At 45.7% G+C, this 15955-nt stretch overlaps 1 protein-coding gene and 1 pseudogene across 3 annotated transcripts in view; both read right to left on the reverse strand.

The window, feature by feature from the left end:
- Positions 1-15955, reverse strand: part of Trappc9 (trafficking protein particle complex 9) — a 466270-nt gene that overhangs the window by 124598 nt on the left and 325717 nt on the right. The gene's annotated exons all lie outside the window — the stretch shown is intronic.
- On the reverse strand, positions 12086-12152 carry LOC116083154 (annotated as a pseudogene).

Consider the following 15955-nt stretch of genomic DNA (forward strand, 5'->3'; position numbering starts at 1 on the left):
AGACAAGAGTGGAAGAAAACACTGTTTTGCACTCAAATAACAAGGAAGAAATAGAAACAGACATGGAAGTGGGCAGACACGAACGGGCAACAAGAGAGGCATGCAGGCAGCCAGGCAAGTAGACACAGAGGCCCACAGTGTCCCTCCAGACTCTGAGAGAGACTATATTTTCTAGCCCGTCCAACCTTGAGAATAGACAAAAGTTCAGAATGAGGCCATGGAGGGCCCTAGAAGGGGTTGCTCCTTAGCTGGGCCTGAAGAGGCAGGCAGGGCAGCCTAGTCAGAGGTGCACGGGGCAAGTGCTGGACTCAGAAAAGGAAACAAGAGGAAGGATCATAGAACCCAAGAGGGGTCTGGCAGGCTCCACCGTGAAGGGCGAGGACTGCTCAATCAACCCAGAGGCTCCCTTTGCCCACTGCGCTGTTGGCAGGGTAGGTTCTGCTCTGCCCACCTGGATCCACCCTGGAGCCACTGTTGGGAAGAGGACAGGAGGTAGGTTGCTCTCTGGTTGAGGTGCATCTTGTATCCCTCAATCCTGTCACCTCATCCGCTGGGCCTCTGTGCCCCCCACAGATCAGGTGGGCACATGCTCACTCACAGAAGGCACTGATCAGAACAGCATGACCAGACCTAGCCACAGTTTAATACCCAGTGTCACCCAGGGGCTTTAAACTCATAAATCCTAGAATTGAAAGGAAATATCCAAGCTCAAGGCAGCAACAAAAATGCTCTGTTGGTCCCAGAGACCAGACTTGCCAAGGGGTAGGCTCCAGGGGTCCAGACATGATCCCTTGACCCAACTTCCTTTCAACTAGAGAGTACATGGTATGCAACACACCTGGACACGGCTTCTGGTGTTCCTAGAAAAGGAGAGGCCAGATTGAGCCTGAAACTTCCTGTATGTTTTAAGTGACAGGTTTATCTGAGCTGGACTGGGCCTGCTGGCCACACGCTTGAGAGTCTCTGCTTAATCAGTTAGTTGGCATAACGTCCTTTATGCACCTCCTACCTGCCAATGCTCCTGAGAGGGACTTTGTAACCAGCACCCAGGTACATCCCATTCCTCCACAGCAGCTCCGATGCTCCAGCTCTTAACACATCCCCTCAGCCACGGCTGTGGCTACTGACACAAGTGACTGGACAGATAAACAGGGAGGAAACCAAAGTTTCTGTTAATTGTGCAGGGTTTTGTTCTTCCTGTGTTCTCTTTTGACCAATATTATCACCTTCATCATCTTCATTTTAAATTTCATACTGTGAAAGTCTCAGAGTGCCAGATGGAAGGAAGAGAAACACCATAACGAGATGGGGAGCGACTTAAGAATTAAAAGAGAACGAATCATAGACCCAGCTAGACTGTACCTGCTCCCTCTGCAAAGAGGGAGCACCCAGCTGGAGGACTGAAGATGCTGGCAGGGTACTGAGATGGGGCTATAGCCCAGCGAGGCCAGTGACAGCTCCATGGTTACCCAGAGAGCCTTCTCCACAAAGCCATGAGCAGAGAGATGTGCAGTTATCTGCACCCCTGGCCTCACATCCATTGAAATGAGGACCCCTGCATCCTCCTGCTGCACAGCAGGTGCTTACAGAGACTCCTGGGCTACCTCACAGCAGGGCTGTGGGCTCATTTAACTGATCCTCCTGGTTGGAGGATACACTTCAGCAGTGGGGCTGAGGCGGGGAGGGAGAAAGGGAAGGAGGGTGGGGGACAGGAGGGGAGAGGAGAGCAGGAAGAGTGAGTGAGCCTATTCAGGAAGAGAAGGGTTTGTACACCTCCATGAGGGAGGAAATGAGTTTATGGTCCACGTTCAGGGCTTCTAGGAGATTCACAGACAAGTCAGGTATCTCGTTTTGTAGCAAAACGGGGAAGCGCAAGAGTGAAATTATAGCACCTGGAGAATGTCAGATGCGAACTGCACATCTTTACTTTCAGTAGATGTTCTAAAGCTGCAATGGAACTAAGGGGCTCTCCTTGTGTTTATAGGATACCAGGCTCCATTCCAAAATGGGACAACCCTTAATAGAGGGAAAGAACAGAGCACAGGGCAAACTAGTAAGACGAGATGAAGGAGAAAGGGTGTGTGTGTGTGTGTGTGTGTGTGTGTGTGTGTGTGTGTGTACAATGCTTCTTACTTTAAATAGGTTCTATTTTTGTCTTTCTTGCAAATAGAGTAAAGCTCAGCTATATCCCTTAAACCCTTCATAATCAAAACACAGTACAAGGAGGTTCTGTAGCGTATAGGCACTTGAGTTAAACAGACTGGGACTCTAGTAGAGTTCTGCCCATGGTAGCTGCATGACTTTGGGGGAATTATTTAATGGCTCCAAGCCTCAGTCTCTTGTCATGCATGCTGCCTATGTCCCTGTGTGAAAGTATCAAGAAAGACAGTGTGGCTCAACCAGGCTATCTGGGGTCTCCAAATGCCACTTGCCCGTTTCCCTCACAGTGCAGCTGCCCTTCTGCTGCTCTCTGGTTCAAAGACAAAACTCTCTTTGAGAGCTCCAAGTCCACTCTCCCAGATTCCCTGGCCATGGGGAGCCAGTACAAGAGGCTCTGTTCTTTGCTCCTCCTGATATGGAGAGGAAGGAGCTTGACAGCTAGGCCTGATCACTGTGGTATTAAAAAGGTAATATCAAACTCATTAAAATACAAAAGGCCATGGAGAATGATCAAGGGGAGAAGAGCGAGAAGGTGCAGATGAGAATATTAAACCTTATCTCCTTACAATGCCAAGACAGGAACAAGGAAAGAGAATATTATGAATGCATTTCTACCAATGAACTTTTAAACTTTAAATAAAAATCAACACATTCTCAAGGGATAGGGTAGTGGTGGTGATGGTATAAAATCCCCAAAGCTGATTCAGGAAGGAATTTTAAAAGCTAAACACAGAATTACATATAGTACAGCAATTTCATTCCTAGCTATATTCTCAAGAGAAATGAAGACTTCTCTATCCAAGGCCTGTGTGTAAACACTCCCAGCAACATCATCTATAACAGACCAAAGGGGGACACGGACTCACTGTCTATCAACTGATAAACTGGCAGGTGAAGCACGCCATAGCTCCACAGTGTCACTCGTTAGTAATTAAAGGGACAGAAAGGCTAATGATACATGAGAAGCCCCATAGCCAATGTTCTGAAGAAAGAGGCTGGTCACAAAGCGCCAAGCATCAGTTGAGCCCATTTGTCAGGAATGTCCAGAGAGGGCAAATTTATAAGGACTAAAAGTAGATCAATGACTGCTGCAGCTAGAAGGATTAGGAGAAGAGAGAGGCCACTGACAAGACTCTTTGTGGAGGCGGGGTGAAAGTCAAAATTGATGTAACCGTGGTTTAAAGCCTTTGTGTGAACACACTGGAACCAATGAGTTGTGCCCTGTAAATGGTGTGGAGTGTAACATGCTAAGTATGTCCAGATGGAGAAGGCTACTCTTTAAAAATAAAAGAGATGGTTATTGACCTTCTATCCATCTATTATAATTTCCTATTTTCTTCAACAGACATCCAACATACAACCACATGCTACACAATGGTCCATGTGGTCATTCAAGAAAGGAGGAGATTGACTCAGAAAATGTTTATTTTACCAGGACAAAGAGCACCATGTCCAATAAAAGCCCAGCAGCCAAATTTTGGGCAGCAGAAGATCCCTGTGGAACCCTCTCCAGGTTCTAGCTGAATCTACTTAATGCAATGACTTTTATTATCATCAAACAATACTGTAACAGCAATCACTAGAATAAAGACAACTGCATGGGGGAACATACTATCCTTTGTGAAGTACAGCGTGGAGGCACTTTCTGGATTGGACAAGAAGTGGAATACGAATCTATTGGCAGTAAATCCATCAACTTGGCTGTGGTAGTTTGAATAAGAATGGGCCCCCACCAGATCACAGATTTGAATGCTGGGTCACAAGGGATTGGTGCTACTTCACAGGGATGAGGAGTTGTTTTGTTGTGATGGGTGTGGCCCTGTTAGGGAAAGTATGTCACTGGGGGTGGGCTTTCACATTCAAATGCTCAAGCCAGGCCCAGGGTCTCTTCTTTCTACCTGATACTTGCAGATCTGTATACAGAACCCTCAGCTACCTCCCTAGCACCAGGTCTACCTACACACCATCATGTTCCCCATCATGAAAAAAGACTAAACCGCTGAAACAATAAGCCAGCCCCAACTAAATGTTTTCCTTCATAAGCTTTGCTGTGGTCACAGTGTTTCTTCACAGCAACAGAACCCTGACTACAACAATGGCACTGCTGGCCTCATGACCTGGGGATCTAAGACTACAATCAAAGCTGCCACTGGGCAGACCTGGCTTCCTATGAAGAGGGCCATCGATGATTGGCTGGGGCTAAGGTCTAAACTTCAGCAGGACAAGAGTTTACTCCAGTGCTTGTGGTGCAGGTAGGCGGAGTATTGATGAGGCACCACCACTGGCTGGCCTCCAGAGGGCCAGAAACAAAAGGAACAATCAACACAAGCCAGAAAGATCTAAGGGGGCTGCAGACACGCCCCATGCCTGTCCCAATGTACCTTCTCTTCATGGTGTACAAACAGTCAGCCTGCTGAAAAGAGGTCTCTGGATTACCATAGCATCCTCCCTTCATACCCCGGAGGCAGCCAGACCCAGAGCTGCACATCCTCAGTGCCACACGCTCACTTGAGGCTTGAAGCCAGGGACACCACCTCTCAGAGTTCAGCTTCATCTTAAGAACTAGGAGGACAGTCCTCACTCCTCCCAGAACAGGACAGAAGGACATGCAGAAACAAAGGCAAGTTCCTTGGTCAGTAGCACAGTTGCTGTAGCTCTGTCTCCACTGGAAGGTCTTTGAACCACGTCCCAGTGACTAGAACATAAGCCAGCCCAGCGGAGGGTACCTGTTTTCTCTTGTCAGCTCAGCTTCCCCAACAATGAAAAAATAACTCAAAGAGGCTTAAAGACAAAGACAACATAGGAGGCTAATGGCGAGCAGCTGTCACTGCTGCTACTACAATGCCCCACCCCCTTCATATCCTCCATCCTTTACCTAGCTCATAAACCTCTTCTGGCACCTCTTCTGCTGATATCACTAGATTGACAGTCCTGGGAATGGTGGGCACTAAGCCTGGAGTTGAATGCCCAATTCTTGGCAGGGCACTTAGCTCTGGTGATAATCTCCTTAAGCCTGCAGTGACTAGGGGAATGCAAATATAGACCATGGCTCTGCCACTGTGTGGTTCCTAGCTCCAAATCCACTCTTGTTTCTCATCTGCACGGAGGGCCTTGACTGGATGGAAGGGCTCAAAACCATGCTAAAAGCTCAGGGCATTTTTACTGAAGAGTCACTGAAATTGAAACACAGTGAAACACAGGCAAGCCATATGAAGGATGAACGGCTTATTCTGGCCATGGTGAGCTGGTTCTATCACTTCTGGGCCTGTGGTGAGACAGGACATCATGATGGGAAGGCAGAATGGTCCTCAAGGCAGCTGGAAAGCAGAGAAATTAGCAGGAAGGGCCAGAGACAATAAATGCCCTTGAAGGCAATGCACTAGCACCAGTTAGGAGGAGGACTCTGAACCCAAACTGGATGCTTCAACTACATGCCCATCAAGCTTGTGATAAGTGTCCTATTCTCCTCTCTTTCTTCCTTCCTCCCTTCTTCTTTTTCTTAATATGTATGTGTGTGTGTGTGTGTGTATGTGTGTATACACATATTTTTTCTTTATTTACATTTCAAATGTTTTCCCCTTTCCTGGTTTCCCCTCCAAAAACCCATCCCCTCCCCCCACCTCCTGCTCACCAACCCACGCACTCCTATTTCTCGGCCCTGGCATTCCCCTACACTGGGGCATAGAGCCTTCATAGGACCAAGGGCCTCTCTCCTCCCATTGATGACCTACAAGGCCATTCTCTGCTGCATATGCGGCTAGAACCATGGGTCCCACCATGTGTACTCTTTGGTTGGTGGTTTAGTCCCTGGGAGCTCTGGGGGTACTGGTTGGTTCATATTACCTTTCTTCTTTCTTGATTTCTTAATTTCTTTCTTTCTTTTCTGGGCAGTAAAAAGGAAAAAATGAAGCATCTCTTTGAGCTTAAGATCTGAGATATTGGCTTGCTCTGACTGTTAACACATTCAGCCTTGCAACAGCTGGCTCTCTGCTCTCTGTGGCTAATGTCCTGACCCATGTTACCTTTAGAATGAGTTAACAGTGAGCAGTGGTACTGTGCACCTGTCATTCTCTAAGTGGCTTTTATTTCCAGTGACATATTGTCCTCACAATGATCTCAAGAATCTCTTCTTTCTGTTATTATTACTAAGGAAGAATCAGACTCACGCTTGAGTGACCCACCTCAATTGAGACATTAAAAGTCAGGAAGTCACTGCCAGGACCTGGATCTGTAACCAGAGGGCCAAGGCTAATTCTCTAGATTCTTCTAGAAGCACAAAGTATGAATGCTCCAAAGAGGTCCTGAGATGGTGAGAGCTCATGAGACCCTAGATTACTGCTTATAGTGGCTCTCTCTCCTGCTGCTGGGAGCAAAGTGTGTCAGACAAAGGAAAAAGAGAGTACAGGGAGTTCAGCAAACAGAACAAGAGGATGGGAAGATGCTATGATGTGAAGTCTAGGTGCTTGTGTTTAAGAAGGAGAAAGAGAAAGGCAAGGCAGGACAGCAGGGGACAGGCCAGGGTTCTACAGTAAGCTGAGGATCACCTGAGGATGGTGGACAGCAGGGGACAGGCTGGGGTTCTGCAGTAAGCTGAGGATCACCTGAGGATGGTGGAGGCTGTCAGGACACAAACCATGTTCTGGGTGACACACCCTGCATGTGTGTAACACCTTTGTTCTCTAACTGGCTGTCACAACACACACTGATGCATTCTATTATTAGCCCACTCTTCGAAACTGACTCCTAATGACTTGTGGTTACACCATGCATTATTGGATCCCTCAACCCTCATCAAAAAAGAGTCTATTTGCAGCAGATGGTGATTAGCAGAGACCCACAACTGGCCAAAGGGTAGAGACTATGAGACTGCAGAACACTCAATCCTAAATGGGACATCTACATCACACCCATCTCCTTCCAAGGCTCAGGGGTCATGACAGAAGAGGGAAGAGAAAGAGTGGGAGAGTCAGAAGTGGCAGGTGACACAAGAACATTGCCTTCTGGACACGACAGGACAGCTGCACATATGAACTCACAGTAGTTGGGATAACATGAACAAGACCTGAGCAAGTCCAAGGCGGATCAAGTCCCAGCATGGAGGGGAGAGGTAGACACAAAGTCCCAGCCCTAGCTCAGGAGCTATTGGCAACTAGTGGCTTCTAGGAGAAGGAAAGTCAGTTTTCTTTAAAAGTATAGACCCTTTTTTATCTCTGAGTGGAACCACATATCTCTAAAGGAAAAGAATGCATGTGCTAGGTCCAAAGTGCTCTCCCCACCCCACCCCTCACCTCCACCCTCCCATCCCCTACCCAGACACCCAAATGGCTGTGCTGGTAACAAAAGGACTCTGATATGGTAAACAGGATTATTATTCGGTAAATCCAGCAATCCTCGGGCAAATCTCAATAAGACAAACTTCTGTTTACCAGGACCTCCTTTAATGCCTTAATCCATCCCCAAAAGGCAGCTACCTCAAGCAAGGGCATCTAGTTCCTGGGTATTTTCTGAACAGCCTGCATCAGAGCAAAGACCCCCCACCCTGCTGACTGTTATGGAAAATCTACTTGCTTTTCCATTACTTGCTTCTCTCTGACCACCTCATCCCCCACCTAGAGACAGCCTTGGCAGTCTGATTCTCAATAAGCCTTTTTTTTACCCATGGAGTAGTCTCTTTTGAAGGTTTCACAGTGCTCTCATGCTTCCTATTTCAAGGTAGACAGCAAAACTGGACTTAATGGGTTTAAAAAGAAAAAGATACACAGTTAGGTGGGCAGGGAAGACAGGTGGGTAGCCTTTAGAAGTCTAGAGGGAGGAGTTAATAAGATCAAAGCACATTGTATGAAATTCTCAAAGAATGTGTCTTTAAAGACTGTTAAGGTTTGAGGTATAGCTCAGTTGTACAGAGATTGCCTAGCTTGTGTAAGACAATGGGGTCTCAAAAAATAGAAAAAAAGTTTAATAAATAAAGTATATGGAAGGAGAGGGAGAGAGAGAGAGAGAGAGAGAGAGAGAGAGAGAGCGCATTAAGGAGCCAGACTAGACATGAATCCAATCCTAGTCCAGGTTGCTGATATGACCATCTCTAAACAGGGTCCAGGGCAGTGATGAGTTCCCTGAATGAGAGGCAAAGAACTTGTAAGGGCAAATGGTTATCTTGACACAAAAACAATGAACTTAAAACTTCACCTTGCACCTGTATAACCATCAACTCGAAATGTACTATAGAGCTACAAGCAAAACCCAAAGCTATAAAACCTAACAAAGAAAACAAGAGAGTATCTGTTGACATCCCTAGGTTCAACAAAAATTTCTGAGGATCAAAACCAAACATGTGACTCATAAATCTGAAACTGATAAACTCACTTCATCAAAATTAAAAAATGCTGCTCTTGGAATAGAGGGAGATAAAACACAGGAAATGAACAGCTGCATAATATACAAATTTACTGATGGAAAATAAATACAAGGCAGAGGAAAAAAAGTGGAACATGTTCACCCCACTTTGTATGGGAATGGCATCATGGCACATAGAGGGGAGGGGGATTCCCCTGATTGTGAGCAAAGACAAATGTCTAGGCTCTATATTGTGTCACTGTACATTGACACACAAAATTAAAGGGACCGGTTCTGCAGGCATTGCTTTCCATTCACCAGTCTACCAGCAATTTAGATCCACCAACATATCTTGTCAGTTTAATATGATAGTTTTCTTAAATTAGTTTGGTAACTTGGCATGTGCGTGATTTAGACAAATGATTTCACAAATAGAAGGACTATAAGCATAGGATTCTGGAGTTTCATATATGATACACATTCAAATCTTTTTTATTATAGAACTAGTCATACAGATAGTAGAGATAAAAATAAACAAAGAAACAAGCAAACAACAACAAAAAACATTGGTGGCCAAAACTTCGCCACAGGAAAACTGGCCACAGAAAGCTAACTGTCCTGAGCCTTTCAGATGGTCTGAACAGGGTAGGGGATTGTATGCCTCAAGAGAGATTACCTCTCCCCAAGGCCATAAGAATAGCAATGAAGAAATCAGACCGTCTATAGCCATCCTAAAGATGGAATCTTAGATCTCATTCAAGCCCACCTAACCTTGGCTACCAGGCACAGGACTGGAGCAGAAGCATGAGGTACCATGGTGTGATTCCCAACATCTTAGAAACTGAAAAAAAGCAAAACAAAACAAACAAACAAACGTGATGGCCAAATCTTTAGGAGCCTCATACATGGGCACAGTCCCCTTGATGGCCTTGGCATTAGAACCAGTCCCTGTGTAGTTGGCTCTGCACAGTCTCACTGAAAGTCCTTAACTGAACACATACCTTCTATCTTCCTCTGTCCACCCTGGAAGAGAGCACCTTGGGCCAGCTCAGAAGGAATGACAATTCACTGGGAAAAGACCCAACAACTCTTCTAATTAGTCCAAAGAGGCTGTGTGGGGCTCCAAGAGCTGATGGAGAAAGGATGAAAAACTGAGTGGACAAAAAAACCTTCTGAAGTGTGGCACTGCTTTGGAAAGAAGAGGGCAAACTCGTGCATGAAGCACTTTATACTTCAAAGCTAATGCTTACCCTGTGATATTCCAAAGACAGTAGATTTTCCTCATGGGAACTAAAATAACTTAACTCTAATTAGTCCCAATAGCAACAACTGCTCTTGTCCACAGAAACTTGGACCAGCCTTGGCTGTGGAAGTTGCCATGGAAACAGCATGTTACAGAAGGTGCCATGATCAAGGACACAGGGAAATAAACTGTCTTTGGGGCCTCTGGGACTGAGGTACCCTGGGGAAACTGACTGTTCTGGGGTGGAGGTAGAGGGCAGAAGAGCTAATGCTGAACCTCAAGAGGTAATCTCCAAAGATTTACCCACTAGAGAGCACGCCACTTTCTATGGTCTAGCATGGGACTTAGCCCTGTTCTCATACAAATGCAAACAAAAAGAGATGGGGTGTGTTTCAGAGAAAATACCAACCTTGGAGTCAAGCTAGGTGGAGGACACCAGAAGAGACACTTCACAGTGACTTCTGGGACCTAGTAGATATCAGGGAAAAAATGAGATGACAGGGATTAGGAATTTCTAGGACTTGAATCATTGGCTAAAGTTTAGGGTACTGAAGAATGCCTCATTTGCATGGAAAGGTATTCCAGGAATCCAGGTGCTTGCTGGACAGACTCTCATCCTGAAAAAGGAAGTTGAATCTATAATGTTGATATTCTACAGGTAGAAGGTGGGGGTCTCGAGCTCCCAAGACAATGTCAGTGAAGGGCAAGCCCTGATGGTAAAGGGGGTCCTCCACTTTGCACCGAACTCAGAGGAGCTACCTGGATATGGTAGACTGTAACCTGAATTAGCAGGATTTCCCCACACATGGGAACTAAACTTAGGAATAACGTTGAGCAGGACAGCAGAAGTAAAAGTGCCCTGCAGGATGGTGTGATGGGACACCAGGAGGAGAGAGAAGCAAGGCAGAGTGCTCACCAGCTGATGCAGACTGCATACAGACAGCTGACATTATAATATTAACACTGGGAGGCTCAGATAGTAGAATTTGCAAGAGTTCTAGGCCAGCCTGCGATACATTATGAAACCTTACCTCAAAAAATTAAGTAAGTAAGTATGTAGGTAGGTAGGTAGGTAGGTAGGTAGGTAGGTAGGTAGGTAGGTAGGTAAGTAAGTAAGTAGAGCTATCCAGTGTAATGCTAGTGGCAAGAGGAACCCCATAAACGACCATGCCCGGTGCAGCCAGTTCCAGACACCCTAAGGCTTGCTCTGGGGAGCTGAGAGTAGCTCAGCTCTGAGAAGACTTGGCTGAGTGAAGAATCCAAAGTTGTCATGGTGAACAAGCTCACCCAAAACACAAGATGGCCAGCATGGGAGTACAAGTTACTTCAGTAGCAGGCTCCTTCCGATGAGCTTCTCGGCACAGGTTTGAGTTCACTCTAAGCCCCACAATGTGCTCTGCAATTCTCATGTCCAAAGGATCCAGAGTTCTAGCTACCCAATGAGTGTTCCCAGAGACACTAAAGGTACCTTGGATGTTGGTGAAAACCAAGTTGAAATGAACAAGAGTTATGCTCAAATCTTTCCCATACAAAACAAGCAAACCCAAATATACCCCAGACCATGATGATGGGTAAAGGACCACAGTAGTACTTTGAAAACTAAACATAGCTTGGTAACACAATATAACTTGTATCCCTGTCAAGCAATAAAGCCTCCTGTGTCATATACACACTTGAAAACTCTAAAGAAAACTATTACCTGTGATAACATCCTCCGCCCCCAGCTGCAGTCTTACATATTTCCAGTCACATACACAGGCACATGCATAATTCATGTCAGTTAATTTTTATGATGCTGGCATCTTATTTCAAATGTCATTTTGTATCCCTTCTATTCCATGTATTAAGCTGTGGACATTTATGTTCAAAGCTGAGCCCTAAACTGGGTCTTGATGTTGATGCTCCCCTGTGGTCCCAATTCTGAGAAACAAATGGTAGTTCCCTCGTGCTCTGTGGCAGTGGTTCTCAATCTTCCAAAATGCTACAATCCTTTAATATAGTTCTTCATGTTGTTGTAACCATAAAATTATTTCATTGCTACTTCATAACTATAATTTTGCTGCTGCTATGAATCATAATGTAAATATCTTATTTGTTGCCAAGGACCAGCTTTGGCTTGGAGAGGGGTTCCTGACAAGGTATTTGGAAGTGACAAAAGAAATGACTTGAAGTCACTCATGGGTACAAACTGATAGTCATGTGTTCTGCTTAAGATGGCTTTCCAAAAAGCTCTGTAGATACCTCTTGGCTCTGCAGTCTGCTCCAGACAGCTTTCTGCTTGAGACAGCTCTTTGCTAAAGACAGCTTTCTCATGCTAGAAACAAACTCTCAGAACTCTCTGGATAGCTCATTGGTTTTCTGACCAAAGTCAGAAAAGCTGCTAGAAAAAAAAAATCTATAAGAGCTGTGTTCACTCTCCAAGCAGTTATCTCTGGGTAGCTCTCTCTTGCAGACCAAAGCCCAGTCTTTTATTTATATATCAATTCAGTCATTTACTCCAGGTACCCTTTTGACTATCCCATGAATCAGCATCCTTAGCCCCTTGATTCCTAGAAAAGGACAGCAAGTATATTTTTTTAAACATTTCAAATGAATTCAGAGATCTCTTGGCCTTTGTAAGCACAGACAATAAGCTAGCTGGGTGGGATCCTGTCCTGAGATTACCATTCCTACCATGTCTGGACCTAAATTCACCTGTCCCAGGCTGATCTTAAACTCAGGAATCCGCCTGTCTTTGTATCTTTCTGACAACCTGGCTGCCTTTGTTCTGTTAGGTCCATGAAGCTCCTCATACCATTTATATTATATCCTTATATTTTACATAGTTGAGAAATTATATATTCTTGAACTCATGTTTTCAGAGTTCTTTCCCACAGCCTTAAGTGCTATTCTAAAGCTCACAGCATTTACCATTTTGCTAAGGACATTAGACATATCCTCACCTCCTGGACTCATGCTGTCACTGATTATTATGGAGTCACTAACCTTGGCAGAGAGGACAGTCCCAGAAAGAGGAACATAAAATATACAAACAAGTCTTATGCCTAGCAACTGTTAACATTTATGGGGGCCCACACCGTGCTAGCTCTGTTCTAGGGGCAGGAACTATGTCATGCAGCCCCTTGCACGTGGACATGTAGGACTTGATTATTTGTGGACCCCAAAGGGGTCTTGACCCACAGGTTTGGAACTGCTTCTCTATGGGCATGTGTGACACTTACTGCTGGGGGTGGGGGGAGTGCAAGGCACAAGTAAGGCAGCAGCAGAACAGAAGGTCCATTACAATACCCAGAAGCTAGGAGAATACACAGCCCAACATTAAAAATTCTGTAAAAGCACAATTGTCTTAATAGTTATCTAACAGTCAACTATTACATGTCAGACATTTTGGTTGTTTTCATATTAAAAATAACATATAAGCATCCTGATTCTAGGACTTGGTCTGAGGTTTCAAATACTTTTATGAGAATTGATTCCCAGGAAGGAATTGCTCTCTAGCTCCAAGCCTTCAAGGCTATGTGTTAGATGTGGATGGGTGGCTTTGTGGTGAGGCAAGAAGGTGTGTTTATCCACATGGAAGACTGAGCATCCATGCAGAGCACTGAAGGTAAGGGGACAAAGTGAGTTGAGGCCCTGGAGAGAAAGCATCGTCTCACTCTCAGGTAAAGAAACCACTGTATCCTCCCAAAATATCCTGGATGGCCATGAGCAATATATACCTAGAGACAAAAAAGGAGTAGAAATAGGAGTGAGCTCTAACCAATGTCCTCAAAGTTGTCTCCATGTGGTTCCATGCCAGGCCCAAAGCTGCAAGGTAAGGGAAGTGCCCAGGCTCTGAAGCTGAACCTGGCCAACAAGCCCTACTTCTGAACACACAGCCAAACCATACTTGTCAGACAGCATGGGTACTTCTGCACAAACTCCTGCTATCCAGATGGTGCTGAATGAGTGCTATACTGTGGGGCGGTACACTACTCCTGCTCCTCCATCATCTTCTAAGCATCTTCAACCTCCTGATGTTTCCATCCCTGCAATGGAATCTACCATGGTATAGCAAAAGGAACAGAGACCCATCTCACGCACATTGCTGAGTCCACAGCACCGGAGTGGTAGCTTCAGTAAACACTGAAGAGTGAACAGCTACATAAGGAAACTGCTACAAGGGACGTGCTGTCCCCTTCTCTCAGCTTCTGTTACTGCTGAGTGATGTGTCTGTCCTCTCATAACAAGGAGTTCCCACGTATCTAGTTCAAGTCATATTATGGGGCAGAAAATTACTTCTTTATTAATTAAGACAAGGATATGTCACCTGAGACTGTTGGGTTCAGAAAACTCCGTTTCTGCTGGGCAGTGGTGGCGCACGCCTTTAATCCCAGCACTTGGGAGGCAGAGGCAGGCGGATTTCTGAGTTTGAGGCCAGCCTGGTCTACAGAGTGAGTTCCAGGACAGCCAGGGCTACAAAGAGAAACCCTGTCTCGGAAAAAAAGAAAGAAAGAAAGAGAGAGAGAGAGAGAGAGAGAGAGAGAGAGAGAGAGAGAGAGAGAGAGAGAGAGAGAGAGGGGAAGGAAGGAAGGAAGGAATAAATAAAGAAATAAAGAAATAAAGAGAGAAGGAAAACCCAGTTTCTATGCATACCAACAATCGAATCTGTTCCACAACATTCATATGTGCCGAACACCATGGAAACATCCATCACAACAGGCAGACAGGTGAGCTGGGAACCCCAAAGAGTTTATACCAGCAGACCCAGGCTAGAGGTGGCAGGAACTCTCTGATTCTGGGGGTGGGGGAAGCTTGGCCTCTAGAAGCTTCTGTGCCACTGTCTATGCAGCACAGACAGAATATACCATTACAAGGGTATTATCTGAAGAAGATTAAAGACCATCAACAGGAAGAAACTAGGTTGGGTATGGGGGGAGGCATGAGAGCAAAAGCCCCACCTCACCTCAGCTTCCTGGGCATGCTGGGAGTGGGCAATCCACACACCTGCAAGTGTGCACTCCTGTGTCCTAAGATTAAGACTCCAGACCAAACACAGAGCCAGCAACAGCAGAAGAGGCATGGCTGACATCTGAAGTCCAGGCTTTGGGGGCTTGAGATATTGATGTCAGCCCAGGTGGCTTTGAACAGTAGATAGCACATTAGCATGACAAAAATTCACACTTTAAATCCTTGTTGTAGTACCAAGTGCCATCTCTTCTCTAAACGTCATCAGTCAGCTGCTAGGATGGAAAATGAGAGCACCAAGCTGAGTGAGAGCAGGAGGCCAGGCACGCAGCCCTCCCTGATGTCTCTATCTACCTCCTGATGCATAGCACACCCTCTGCCTATTAGTTATTGCTATGAAAAAATGACCACCAGCTTAATGATTTAAAGTCTTACACACACCACCACCACCACCACCACCACCACCACCACCACCACCATCATCATCATCATCATCTTATGGTTCCAGAGGTCTGCAAAGGAACATAGAGGTGATATTTCTTCCATATACCCTTAGGCAAATATTTGCCTTCTTAGTTCTGCAGCTTCTAGGAGCCATCTATATTCTTGGGTTGAGGGTCCAGTCCTATGTTTTTTCATTCCTATACCTCTTGCATACCCTATGTCTTCTCCCCCCCCCCCCCGAAAATGGCCCCTAGGGTCACTTTGGGCTCATCTTGACAATCTGTGGTTCCTGATGCATCTTAACATCCTTCATTTCATATACCTGGAAAATTTCCAGTCTCCCACAGAAGCAGCATGCCAAGGGCTCTGAGATTATAGTGTATGCATCTTGGGAGTCAGTAACATTATTGTGCCTCCCACACTTATTGAGCATTTGCCTTTAACACCTGGGAATATGGAAAGAGAAAAGAAGATGCATGCAGGTGACTGTCAGAGCATGGGGGAAGAGTGACGGGGAGGTTAGCACACATGGAGGACGCAGAAGAAGGCAGCACCTCAGGCCAGCAAAGACCACAGCGGGGAAGCTACCTGGAGTGGTCATGAGCACAATACCAGTGATGTGGCACACATACATGGTACATGGGGCCAGTTCACACCTGATTCTACTGTAGCATCAGAGAGTCTGTGACACTCCCACACATGTACACACACGTGTGGGGGGGGCAGGGACAGAGAGTCAGAGTAAGACTAGAAAAAGAGACAGATACCATGTGAGCAAGAGAGCATGTGTGTGAGGGGGGGGAAGAGGGATGAGTAAGAGGAGAGGGG

The sequence above is a fragment of the Mastomys coucha genome, unplaced genomic scaffold, assembly GCF_008632895.1.
Source record: "Mastomys coucha isolate ucsf_1 unplaced genomic scaffold, UCSF_Mcou_1 pScaffold11, whole genome shotgun sequence".
Classification (NCBI taxonomy): domain Eukaryota; kingdom Metazoa; phylum Chordata; class Mammalia; order Rodentia; family Muridae; genus Mastomys; species Mastomys coucha.